At 37.2% G+C, this 12,512-nt stretch overlaps 1 long non-coding RNA gene across 1 annotated transcript; it reads right to left on the reverse strand.

The window, feature by feature from the left end:
- Positions 1–3,530: 3,530 nt before the first annotated feature.
- LOC126554648 (uncharacterized) lies at positions 3,531–10,360 on the reverse strand. Its single transcript, XR_007606704.1, has 3 exons — positions 10,244–10,360; positions 10,154–10,197; positions 3,531–3,614 (listed from the first exon to the last, which is right to left on the reverse strand). It is a non-coding gene; the product is annotated as an uncharacterized LOC126554648 (long non-coding RNA).
- Positions 10,361–12,512: the final 2,152 nt, after the last annotated feature.

Consider the following 12,512-nt stretch of genomic DNA (forward strand, 5'->3'; position numbering starts at 1 on the left):
ATTTCAACCCATAGGACATGACACTATATTGCAAATGAAACTAGAAAAACGTAGACAAGGAGAAAAGGAATCTACCACAAGTTTCTTAGCTGAAATAGAAAGTTTATGTATGCAGGTAAATAACCACATGAGTGAAAAAGATATTTGTGGATATATTTTAAAAGGTTGAAAGGATAACATTTTACAATATATTTCAATGCAAGACAATAATAGCTTAAAAAAATTAAAAGAAAATTTAAAAAAAATATGAACTGATGCAGTTTAGGATAAAAAAAAAAAAAAAAGTGATATGAGTGAATATACAGAAATTCTAAATGAACAAGTATTACAATTAAACCTAAAAACAAAAGATATAGAAATAGAGAATAATGAATTGAGAAGGCAAATAAAGGACAGTTTTCTAGAGATCGAGAGAATAAAATAAATATAAACAAATTAAGTAACGAAATACAAAAAATAAATTTATTAGGAAAAAGATCGGTATATTTTGATGACAAAAATGAACAAAAAAATAATAATCGTGATTACAATGAAAACAGAGGACGAAATTACAATAGGAAAAGAGACTTCTACAATGATAACGTGAGCACCGAAATAACAGTCCATACCCGTATAGGAGAAATGATAGCGAAGAGAGAAATTATAATAAAAGAGATAATAGTCCTTACCCCACTAGATTGTATAATAGATATTCTAGAGATAATAGCAAAGACAACAATTACAATAGAGACAGATCATATTCAAGAGAAAGAAAGAACAATTATGATAGTTCTAGGGAAAGTAGTAGAGATAGAAGTTATGACAGAGATTTTATAACGTATAAACACAGAAATGATAAAGACAGGGAAATAAGAGGAAATTATAAACAGCGTAATAAGAACAACAACGAAGAAAAACGGTACTCAAAATACCGGCAATACAGCAGAGACAATAGTCGAGAAAGAGTACCAGGAAAATATAGAGAAGAAGCCGGAGAGAATAACCGGAGATATTTGTCCACTAGACAAAACTTGGGCAATAGGCCACTGCGTCAGCATTTGTCTCACGATGTCCCAGGGAATAGCGTTAAAATTTAAAAACAAATTTAATAATATAAAACAGTTAATTAAACAAAATAAAAATACTAACGAAATAGCTTACCTAAAAACAGACGATCAATGGTTATGTCGTATATTGTAGACAGTCGTCCAAAATTATTACTTAATATGTATAAAAGAATATTTTTAAATAAACCACGGGAGAGGCCGGTGAAGCAAAATGTGCTGAGGCAACAAGAAAATTTCGTATATAAGACCGCCGTACGCACGGGCAGGGGGAGTCCCGCTGTCGCTGAGTGAGTCGGCGAGTGTAGGTACGACGATCGTACGTGTGAAGCGGCGGTTATAGTACGGGCTAAACGAATAGTATTTTTGATTGTTTATTTTGTGTTTTTTTTGAAAGTTTAATAAAAAGTGTTTCCGACCAGGACAACCCGAGTTGAATATCATTTAAGTCTTCCTTGCGTTCCTACCTTTATATAGGAAACAGTGCCGGGATATACGTACCACGGACATATGTAATTTTCGAGTCGTTTCCACTATAAAGGAGCGAAGAATCGACAAGCGCACACCATCGTACCTCACTAGTTAACAGTGCCATTCTAATTTATTTTAGAGAGTGTCATTAACTAGTGAATACGAGGGTAAAACTTACCTAGTTGGTTATACCGCGTATACTGAAATACCGGTATACCACAGTTATTATATCTGATTACAAAAAATAATTATAATGACAAACCTAAGTATTCTAATATTTTCAAAACTCTAGAAAATACAAAACAATTTTGCATAGATAATAAAATAAAAAAATTAGCGTTGCCTAAAATATGCTCAGGCATAGACAATAAAAAATGGGATATCATTTCTAATATAATCAAATTTATATTTCAAAATACCTTTATAAAGATTAAAATCCTATAACTAGCCGAAGGTAAAGATGACAACCATTTACAAAACTATGAAAACATATATCCTATCAATGACAACAAAAATAACAGCTCAGCAATTGAAACAAATAAAATGAAAGACATATATATAAGTAACTCTAATAACTCTATTAACAATGAACCAAAAAATATTAATAAACATGTATGCACCTGTGTAGACAAACATTACAATACAAGAGTATTATCAATAATAGTAGAACATGAAGTTATTGAAAAATACACAATAATTGACACCGGATCTAATATTTCTTGCATAGATATGTCTTTAATTAATGATATAGAACTCGTTAAAAATGAGGAAGATATTGTTATAACAGGAGCAGATAATACCAAATTAGAACAATTAAGCAAAATAAAATTAGTGGTCTAAATAAATGGAAACATATACTCTATTAATGCGTACGTAATCAAAGGATTGAACTGCAAAATACTATTGGGAAACGATTTAAACATAAAAAATAACTTAATCATTAATTTTAAAGATAAAAATTTAGAATTAAATAATAATATCTTAATACCTATGGATAAACTATGGTACAATTATAACACACAAAGCAATAACAATAATATAGGAACAAAATATAATATAACAAACATAAACTATGACAAACAAAAATATATAGGAAAAATTGTATCAAATTACAATATAAATATTCCACCGAAAAATAAAATAAATATTAAAAACTTCGACATAAACACAAATATAATAGACACAAATTACGTAATAGAACCAATTGAACGATTAAGCAAAAGCAAGCTTCTAACTTTAGAATCATTCAGTGTTAATAATAAAGACGGTATAACTCTTTACAATTTTTCTAATCTTTACAGTAATATTCCCACAGGAATGACAATAGCAAATATCGTAAAACCAAATACGCCAAAAATTAAAAAAGAATTTGTTTAAGCCGAGACCGAAACAATATTAGTTCGTGTGCCCGGTATCGTAATACTTCGTACGCAAGAACACTCACACACCGACCGATATGTATAATGTATAAATGCGTATAGCAACTCAAGAGCGTTGGACGGCTCGCCGAGTAATTCTCTGAGTGCTAGGTAGCGTGCGTTGGGTGTGTAAGTGTATATTTGTGTATGTGTATGAGTGCAGCTTAAATACTAGAGAAAGGGGTAACTAATACTACAATGATATGGTAAAACGAATGCAAATGTGGTAAAAATATAATATAATAATATAGACAATAATTACGGCCCTTTTGGCCCAACAGTTAAAAAAATGTATAATAATATAATATAATGCTGCCGGTTCGGCACAGCCAATAAAATATAATAGGTAAAAATATGTATTAGCAATAAATATAAATAAATAAAAGGACTCACAATTCGTGGAGCACTGCTGGCCAGCCGCTACCTATACAGCTATATAATAAAAATGACACATGCAATATGAAAATAATAATAGAAATAATACACAACAATTTAAATAATACACAAGAACAATTTATAAACAATTAATAAGTAGAAATACGGCGATTCGCGCCTTTGAACAGCAATATGACAATAAATATACGGCGATTCGCACCTTTGTAAAGAATATAATAATAAATGTATACAGCGATTCGCACCCTTGTAAAAGAATATAATAATAAATGTATACAGCGATTCGCACCTTTGTAAAAGAATATAATAATCGAAATATATACGGCGATTCGCACCTTTATAAACGAATATAATAATCGAAATGTGGCGATTCGCGCCACATCAATTTTAATTTACAAGTTAACAATCGGCGATTAGCGCACGACCGAAAATGCGTTATTTGCATGAAAACGCTGGAGAAAGACTAACTCTTAAAATAATATATTACACGGCCGAGGGTCCGGCGGCAGACGATAAGGCGCCGTTGCATAACATTTATTATATAATTCACGAGAGACAATTAACATATAAAAATAAATAAACAAATATAACTATGATTACGTGTGCGTGAGTGTGTGTGTGTGATCGGTCGGCAGCGGAATGTACATTATTGGCTATTGCCGTATTGTCGCGGCGGCGACATCCTCCCCCCGTTGAAAATTAACCTTTTCAACCTAGTCGGTTTGCTCAATGGGCAAGCGGCATAGTTTCACTACTGGTCTGGTTAAATCTGAACCATTAGCCAATTTTACCGTAGCCACTCGAACGACGTTGTCCTTGCCAGGATGTACTTTCACAACACGTGCTAGCTTCCATCGTGTAGGTGCTAGGTTTTCTTCTTTGACGATTACTACATCATTTAGTGCTAGTGGCCTCGAACCTGACGTCCACCTTTGACGGATTTGCAGCTGCGGAACATATTCAGCGTACCACCTGTTCCAGAAGCTCTGAAGCAACCCTTGTACTAGTTTCCATCGCCTTAACGCTGTAATCTCCTTTCCTTCGATCACTGGTTCCGGATGGAACATCAACGGGCCTCCTATTAGGAAATGAGCTGGAGTTATTGGCTCCAAGTCATTGGGGTCGCTACTCATGGGCGTAAGGGGTCGACAATTCAGGCATGCCTCTATTTGGCATAACAGTGTTTGCAATTCACTTAGGGTTAAGGATGTGCCTCTTACTACTCTGGTGAGGTGAAATTTGGCACTTTTCACTGCGCTCTCCCATATGCCGCCAAAATGAGGCGCTGCAGGCGGGTTAAACTTCCAAGTTATTCCTTCTGATGCTAGACAACCATCAACCTTTGTCACGTATACAGCCAGCTCCTTTCGTGCTCCAATAAAATTCGTCCCATTATCACTCCAAATCATGTTCGGCTTTCCTCTTCTAGATATGAATCTTCTAAACGCTGCTACGAAAGCGTTGGTTGTTAAATCCTCCACTGCCTCAATGTGAACTGCTCTCGTTGAGAAACAAACAAATATTGCGATCCACGCCTTTTTTCCCGGCCTTCCGCGTATTCCACTTCTGATGATCAGTGGCCCTGCGAAGTCAACACCAGTAGTTGTAAATGGACGAGAGTGTTGCACGCGTTGCTTCGGAAGCGAGCCCATTATCGGCTGGTCAAACGTAGGTCTCGCCCTCTTGCATATGACGCACTGCCGAACAACTGTGCGTGCAATCGCTCTGCCTCGCGTTGGCCAATATGTCCTTCTGACTTCTGCTAGAAGTGCTTGCGGACCACAATGCAGCATTCTATGATGGCAGTCCTTGTATATTAACCTTGTAATTATATGATCAGGTGGCAGTACTATTTGATTTTTTTGCTCCTTTGAAACAGTTGCATTTTGTAAGCGCCCTCCCACTAATATCAGTCCGTTGTCAATATACGGGCATAGTGATCTGAGGCTGCTTTTGGGTGGTATCTCTTTACCATTTTTCAAGGCTACCACTTCCTTTCCAAATGCTTCTGCTTGTGCTCTTTTTATTAATACCTCTTTCGCCTCCTGCAATTCCTGGACTGTTAGATGCTGGCTCCAAGACGCCCTTTTCTTGAGACGTAAATACTCCACAAACCGTCTCAGCCAAGCGACGGCACGTACTAGCCTTCGCCAGTCTGAATATCTACTTAATAGATCTCTTGATGCATCAATTGAGATAAGTGCTAGTTGCACTGGCTTTATTTCCGGTAATATTTCCTCTTCGTCCGGTAGGGCTGAAATCCTCCATTGCTCTGCGTCTTGGGTCAGCCACTCTGGACCGTTCCACCAGAAAGTATTTTTCGAGAGTTCTGCTGGCTTTACTCCACGAGATGCAATGTCGGCAGGATTTTCATTAGTGCGGACGTGATTCCATTGCCTCGCTTCAGTAATTTCGAGTATCTGGTTCACCCTGTTTGCGACATATGTCTTGAGTCGCTTGCTGTGACTGTTCAGCCACCCCAGTACGACTGTTGAGTCTGTCCACAACTGAATTGAATGTGTATTGTTACCCCATGCATCTGCTACCTTCCTTGCAAGCTCTGCTAACAGCAGTGCCCCATTCAACTCCAGACGTGGTATTGTCATTGCCTTTAGCGGCGCTACACGAGTTTTGGCACACATGAGCTGCGCGTGATATGTTTCGTTGGTTCCTCTTGTTCTTAAGTAAATGCACGCTCCGTATGCTTCTTCAGACGCGTCGCAGAAGCCATGAAACTCGATAAAATTGCAGGCGGCTGGTATCACTTTCCTTGGTATGCAAATGTTCTTTAATGTCTCTAGGCCTTGCATGAATGTTGTCCATCTCTCTACAATGTCTGCCGAGAGTGGGCTATCCCACTCAACCTTCAATGCCCAAATTTGCTGCATGAATATTTTTCCTTTGAGTAGCACGGGTGTTAGAAACCCGAGCGGATCAAATACTCGGTTTAAATCGGAAAGGAGCGTTCTTTTAGTACATCTTGATCTTGCTGAATCCATAGCTATGTTGAAATGAAATTCATCTTGATATGGTCTCCACTGTAAACCAAGTGACTTCACTGTGTCACCATCCTTTATTTCCAAGGTGTATAGTGGATCAGCCTCTCCCTTGCCTACGTGCTGTAGCACCTTAGTAGAATTTGAACACCATTTACGTAGTGGAAGTTTGGCGGAAATTAAGATAGTGTTTAGTTCTTGTTGTAATTTTATACAATCCTCTTCGGTCTCAGCTCCTGTCATCAAATCATCCATGTATATATCATTTTTGATGACTTCTGAGGCTCTTGGATATTCGTTGTGTACCAGGTGAGCTAAGGTTACAAGGCATTGTGTTGCCAGAAATGATGCTGGTTTCATTCCATATGTTACAGTCGTTAGATTGAATGTTTTTAATGGTTCAGTGGGTGAATCTCTCCACACAATTCGCTGCAAGTTCCAGTCCCTTTCATCGATTGCCACTTGTCGAAACATCTTCTCGATATCAGCCATCAATGTATATTGGTGCATTCTAAATCTAGCCAATATGGTGAAGACATCTGCTTGTACTGTTGGACCATGCATCAATACGTCGTTTAACGATACCCCGGAGGAGCTCTTTGCTGAGGCGTCAAATACAACCCTAATTTTAGTCGTTAAGCTTGACTCCTTTTTTACCGCGTGGTGTGGTAAATAACAAGATCGGACCGGCAATTCAACTTCATTTTGAACTTCTTTCATGTGACCCATCTCAAGATATTCTTTCATGAACCTCGTATATTCTGTTCTTAGCTTGTCGTCGCTCTGAAGCCTCCTCTCCACGCTCAAAAACCGTGTGGTTGCCATTGTTAGAGTGTTACCGAGCATGTCTGTTGAGGTGTTGACAGGTAATCGCACAATGAACCTACCTTCTTCATTGCGTCGCGTGTTGTTCTGGAAATGATGTAGGGCCTTGTCTTCTTCCAAGTATCTCTGATTACACTTAGAATTGTCGTACTGTGTCGAATCTTCTGTTCTGTCATTGACATCTGAATCTTTCTCTAGAGTTTCTTCAATATTTACAAGGCAAGTTGCATCGATCATTCCAGTTACAATCCAACCAAATTTACTATCTTGTAGGCAGAGCTTCCCTGTGACAAGTGGAATACGCTCGGTTCCTATCAAGTCGAAGAAAAGGCCACTTCCAATTAATAGGTCAATCGATCCCGATTCACAGAATGTTGGATCTGCTAGGAGAGGCACAAATTCATTAGGAATGTTCCAACCGTCCCTTGGAGTTGGTATAGCGGATAAGTCATTCACTATAACAGGCAATATATGGCAGGTTATTTTGACATCAAATTTCTTGACAGAGGAACTTATGGTTACGTCTACACTTGCACCCGATTGAGTCTTGCTGGTACCAATACCGCATATTGGTAGGACGTTTGTTCTCTGGTTTAATCCTAAAACTCTCGAAAGCTCCTTTGAAATAAAGTTTACTTGTGAGCCACTGTCCAGGACGGCTCGACATTTGTGATAAGAACCATTGCTGCCCTTTACGGTGACTACTGCTGTTGCTAAAAATACGTGTTCACTTGTTGCTTGAGCTGGCATGGACACTTTCTGACCGCTGCCCGGCGAGGCATCTTCCTCTGATGAGCTCGAAGGATCACCCTCCTTCTGTCTTGTTGCTTCTGATTTCCTCTCTTGATGGAGTAGGGTGTTGTGCCTGCCCTTACATGTATGGCAACTATATTTTGATTTACAATGATCCTTTGAGTGGTACGGTGACAGACAGTTGAAGCAGAGTTTTGCATCTCTTACCACTGTCAACCGACTATTGACGTCTAACTCCTTGAATGATTCGCAAAAAAATAACCAATGCTTACCCGAGCAGTGAGTACACTTATTGTCACGGTCATTTTTGTTGATTAATAGTGTCAATTTTGCAGAGTTGTTATTGATCTTGTATCCCCTTGCCCTTTGATGAGATACAGAGTTAGTGTTGGTTCCTTCCCGTTTGGAACTAAATTGATAAGAGGTTTCCATTGCCACACAGCGGCCTGCAAGAAATTCTTCTAGATCTACATATTTTGGGAGTTGTGTATTCTTCTGATGTAGTTGCCATCCATGTAACGTGTCCTTGTCTAACCTCATGCTAATGATAGTTATTAGCCAGGCATCCCATTTGTCCACAGGCTGATCTAATGCCTTAAGAGCTGCAATATGCGTGCATACATGTGAATGTAGTTGTTGAAGCTCGGTTGCGGTTGCATTATCTACGTGTGGAGATTCTAATAATGATCTGATGTGAGACTGTATGGTTAGGCTCTTGTTGTCATATCTCTGCTTAAGCCGTTCAATCGCCACATAATAGTTGGCATCCGTCATAGGAACCGCCTTGATCAGATCTAGAGCTGCACCAGTAAGATATGATCTGAGGTAGTAAAATTTGTGAGCCGATGTAAAACTATTTTCCTCGTGTATTGCAGATCGAAAAGAGTCGAAAAAAGGTTCCCAGTCCTGAATGTTCCCGCTGAACTCCGGGATCTTTATTGGTGGTAATTGTATTCGTGACTGGCTTGTTGACGTATTCGAGTTATGCGACGTATCATGACCTGAAGCATTATGACGCCTTTCGTTAGTTATAGCTTCCTGAATTCTAGAGCGTGCGGCAAAATAGTTTTTTTTCAAACTCTTCTCGTTCCTTCTCTTCTTCCAACGGATCCTCAGTGTTGAGTAGTTCTATCTCTGACTGCACATCGTCGAATTTCCTATTTATTTGAGGTAACTCTTCTTGCCTAAACTCTAGCAATGACAAGGCCTCTGTCATTGGATCGAAGCTATTAATAAACTTCAACGTACGGGTGAGTGCACCCTTGACCACACCACGTTTACGCCTAAGTTCGGACAATACCTTCATCGTATCTGCGTCTAAAACCATTGCTATATTATGACTAAGTCTATGTTACAGAAGTACTGCCGACTCGATTCTAAATCGAATGTGTCGTAAGAAACAAAAAGCGGATTCTATAATAAAAATAATAAGTTTTTGCTGAGTGCAATATTACGTAGCTACAACACCATGACAATAAATAGAATTTTATGCGCTACGTATGTTATGAGTTGCGATAATAGTAATAATAATCGCGATACGTAATTAACGCGATCACGTCGAGGTCACCAAATGTTTTAGCCGAGACCGAAACAATATTAGTTCGTGTGCCCGGTATCGTAATACTTCGTACGCAAGAACACTCACACACCGACCGATATGTATAATGTATAAATGCGTATAGCAACTCAAGAGCGTTGGACGGCTCGCCGAGTAATTCTCTGAGTGCTAGGTAGCGTGCGTTGGGTGTGTAAGTGTATATTTGTGTATGTGTATGAGTGCAGCTTAAATACTAGAGAAAGGGGTAACTAATACTACAATGATATGGTAAAACGAATGCAAATGTGGTAAAAATATAATATAATAATATAGACAATAATTACGGCCCTTTTGGCCCAACAGTTAAAAAAATGTATAATAATATAATATAATGCTGCCGGTTCGGCACAGCCAATAAAATATAATAGGTAAAAATATGTATTAGCAATAAATATAAATAAATAAAAGGACTCACAATTCGTGGAGCACTGCTGGCCAGCCGCTACCTATACAGCTATATAATAAAAATGACACATGCAATATGAAAATAATAATAGAAATAATACACAACAATTTAAATAATACACAAGAACAATTTATAACAATTAATAAGTAGAAATACGGCGATTCGCGCCTTTGAACAGCAATATGACAATAAATATACGGCGATTCGCACCTTTAAAGAATATAATAATAAATGTATACAGCGATTCGCACCCTTGTAAAAGAATATAATAATAAATGTATACAGCGATTCGCACCTTTGTAAAAGAATATAATAATCGAAATATATACGGCGATTCGCACCTTTATAAACGAATATAATAATCGAAATGTGGCGATTCGCGCCACATCAATTTTAATTTACAAGTTAACAATCGGCGATTAGCGCACGACCGAAAATGCGTTATTTGCATGAAAACGCTGGAGAAAGACTAACTCTTAAAATAATATATTACACGGCCGAGGGTCCGGCGGCAGACGATAAGGCGCCGTTGCATAACATTTATTATATAATTCACGAGAGACAATTAACATATAAAAATAAATAAACAAATATAACTATGATTACGTGTGCGTGAGTGTGTGTGTGTGATCGGTCGGCAGCGGAATGTACATTATTGGCTATTGCCGTATTGTCGCGGCGGCGACAGAATTAGTAGAAAAAAATATAAAAACAATGTATACCACTAAGCAAAAACACTATGATAACTAAAATGTTTAATGAAGTAACCGATAAACAAGGAAACGTAATCAAAATTTCTCAAGAATTAAATAACGAACAACGTAAAAGCCTTAAACTAATTAATAACTATAAACACTTATTCACTTCAGACCCACTAGATATAAATTGTGTTAACATAGAACCATGTGAAATTAAATTAAAATCAGATAACCCTATATTTTAGCCACCATTTAGAGTTTCCCCGGCACAAAGAGAATAGTTAAAAATATTAATTGACCAAATGATAGACGCGGACATTATTGAACCAAGTAGAAGTAGTTACGCTGCGCCTGTTTTCTTAATTCCAAAAAAGAAAAGGGGGAATACCGATTCTTGGTAGACCACAGAAAATTTAACAACGAGACTGTAGCTGACAAACACCCAATACCACGATCACAAGACCTCTTTAGAAGTTTAGAAGGAGCTAAATACTACTCTTCTATCGACATGGCTCAGGGTTATTTTCAAATACCAATAAAACAAGAAGACCAAGATAAGACAGGATTTATTACAGATTTTGGACTATTTAATTTTAAAAGGATACCGCAAGGATTTAAAAACTCAGTTTCAATATTTCAAAGAATCATTAACAACGTGTTTAGCGACTATTTGTATAAAACCATGATAGCGTATCTTGATGATATGTTGTTTTGGAAACAGTTTTAAATAAGCATTTATTAGATTAAAACAAATTTTTATTAGACTAGAAGAAACCGGCTTAAAATTAAAAACAAACAAATGCACCTTTTTAAAATCAGAAATTGAATTACTTGGCCACACAGTCTCAAACGTTGGACTAAAACCTCTCGGAAAGAACACAGAAGCAATTGTGAAATTTCCAATACCAAAAAAAATTAAAGATGTACGAGCGTTTGTTGGGCTCACTAGTTATTACAGAAAATATATTAAAGATTTCGCAAAAATTGCAAGTCCTTTAACTAATTTGACAAAAAAAGAAAATAAATTTATTTGGGCAAACAAACAAGAAATATCTTTTGAGACTTTAAAAAAGGCGATAACAACGGCACCGGTTATGGCACATTTCAAAGACGGTTACCCTGTTTTTGTTACCACAGACGCCTCATTAGAGGGACTCTCTAGGATACTCGAACAGGAAGATGAAAACGAAAAAGGACACCCGATTAGTTACGCGTCTAGGAAATTGAAAGGAGGTGAAAAAAATTTTATCACTATGGAATTAGAAATGTCGGCTGTAGTATTTGCAACTAATTACTTTAGAGAATACCTTATAGGAAGGAAAATAACAGTCTTCAGTGACCACTCAAGCCTACAATTCTATAAAACCATAAAGAATCCATCTTCCAGAATAACTAAATTTATTTTTAAATTATTAGAATTTGACCTAGAAATAAAACATCGTCCTGGCTCATGGAACACGGCGGCAGATTGTCTCTCACGTTACCCCGTTTATACAACAAAAATAACAGATATATTAATTAAATGAGAACGATAAAAACAAAATTAATGCAAACTCTACAGATTTCGAAATGAATTCCGACAATATAAAACCTGAGACATTAAAAACACAACAGTCAGAAGACGAATTTTGCAACGGTATAATTTTATCATTACGTGGAGATAAAAAAAATAAATATTATAAAAAATCTAGAAAATATATAATAAAACAGGAACTACTATTGAACGGGCCGGGAAATATCAATATTCAAATATCATACGGGTTACTTTATGAGCTGCACCTAACCACAGGGTGCTTATGTTTATCCGCCATGTCTGAATTGTTGAGTCTTCCACCCACCAGTATTAAACCATCGCATAGGAAAGGATTCAAACTCCGTAACTTGCTATTTCTTGGTACTTCTTGTCCCTTTT

Source organism: Aphis gossypii, unplaced genomic scaffold (genome assembly GCF_020184175.1).
Source record: "Aphis gossypii isolate Hap1 unplaced genomic scaffold, ASM2018417v2 Contig00569, whole genome shotgun sequence".
Taxonomy (NCBI): domain Eukaryota; kingdom Metazoa; phylum Arthropoda; class Insecta; order Hemiptera; family Aphididae; genus Aphis; species Aphis gossypii.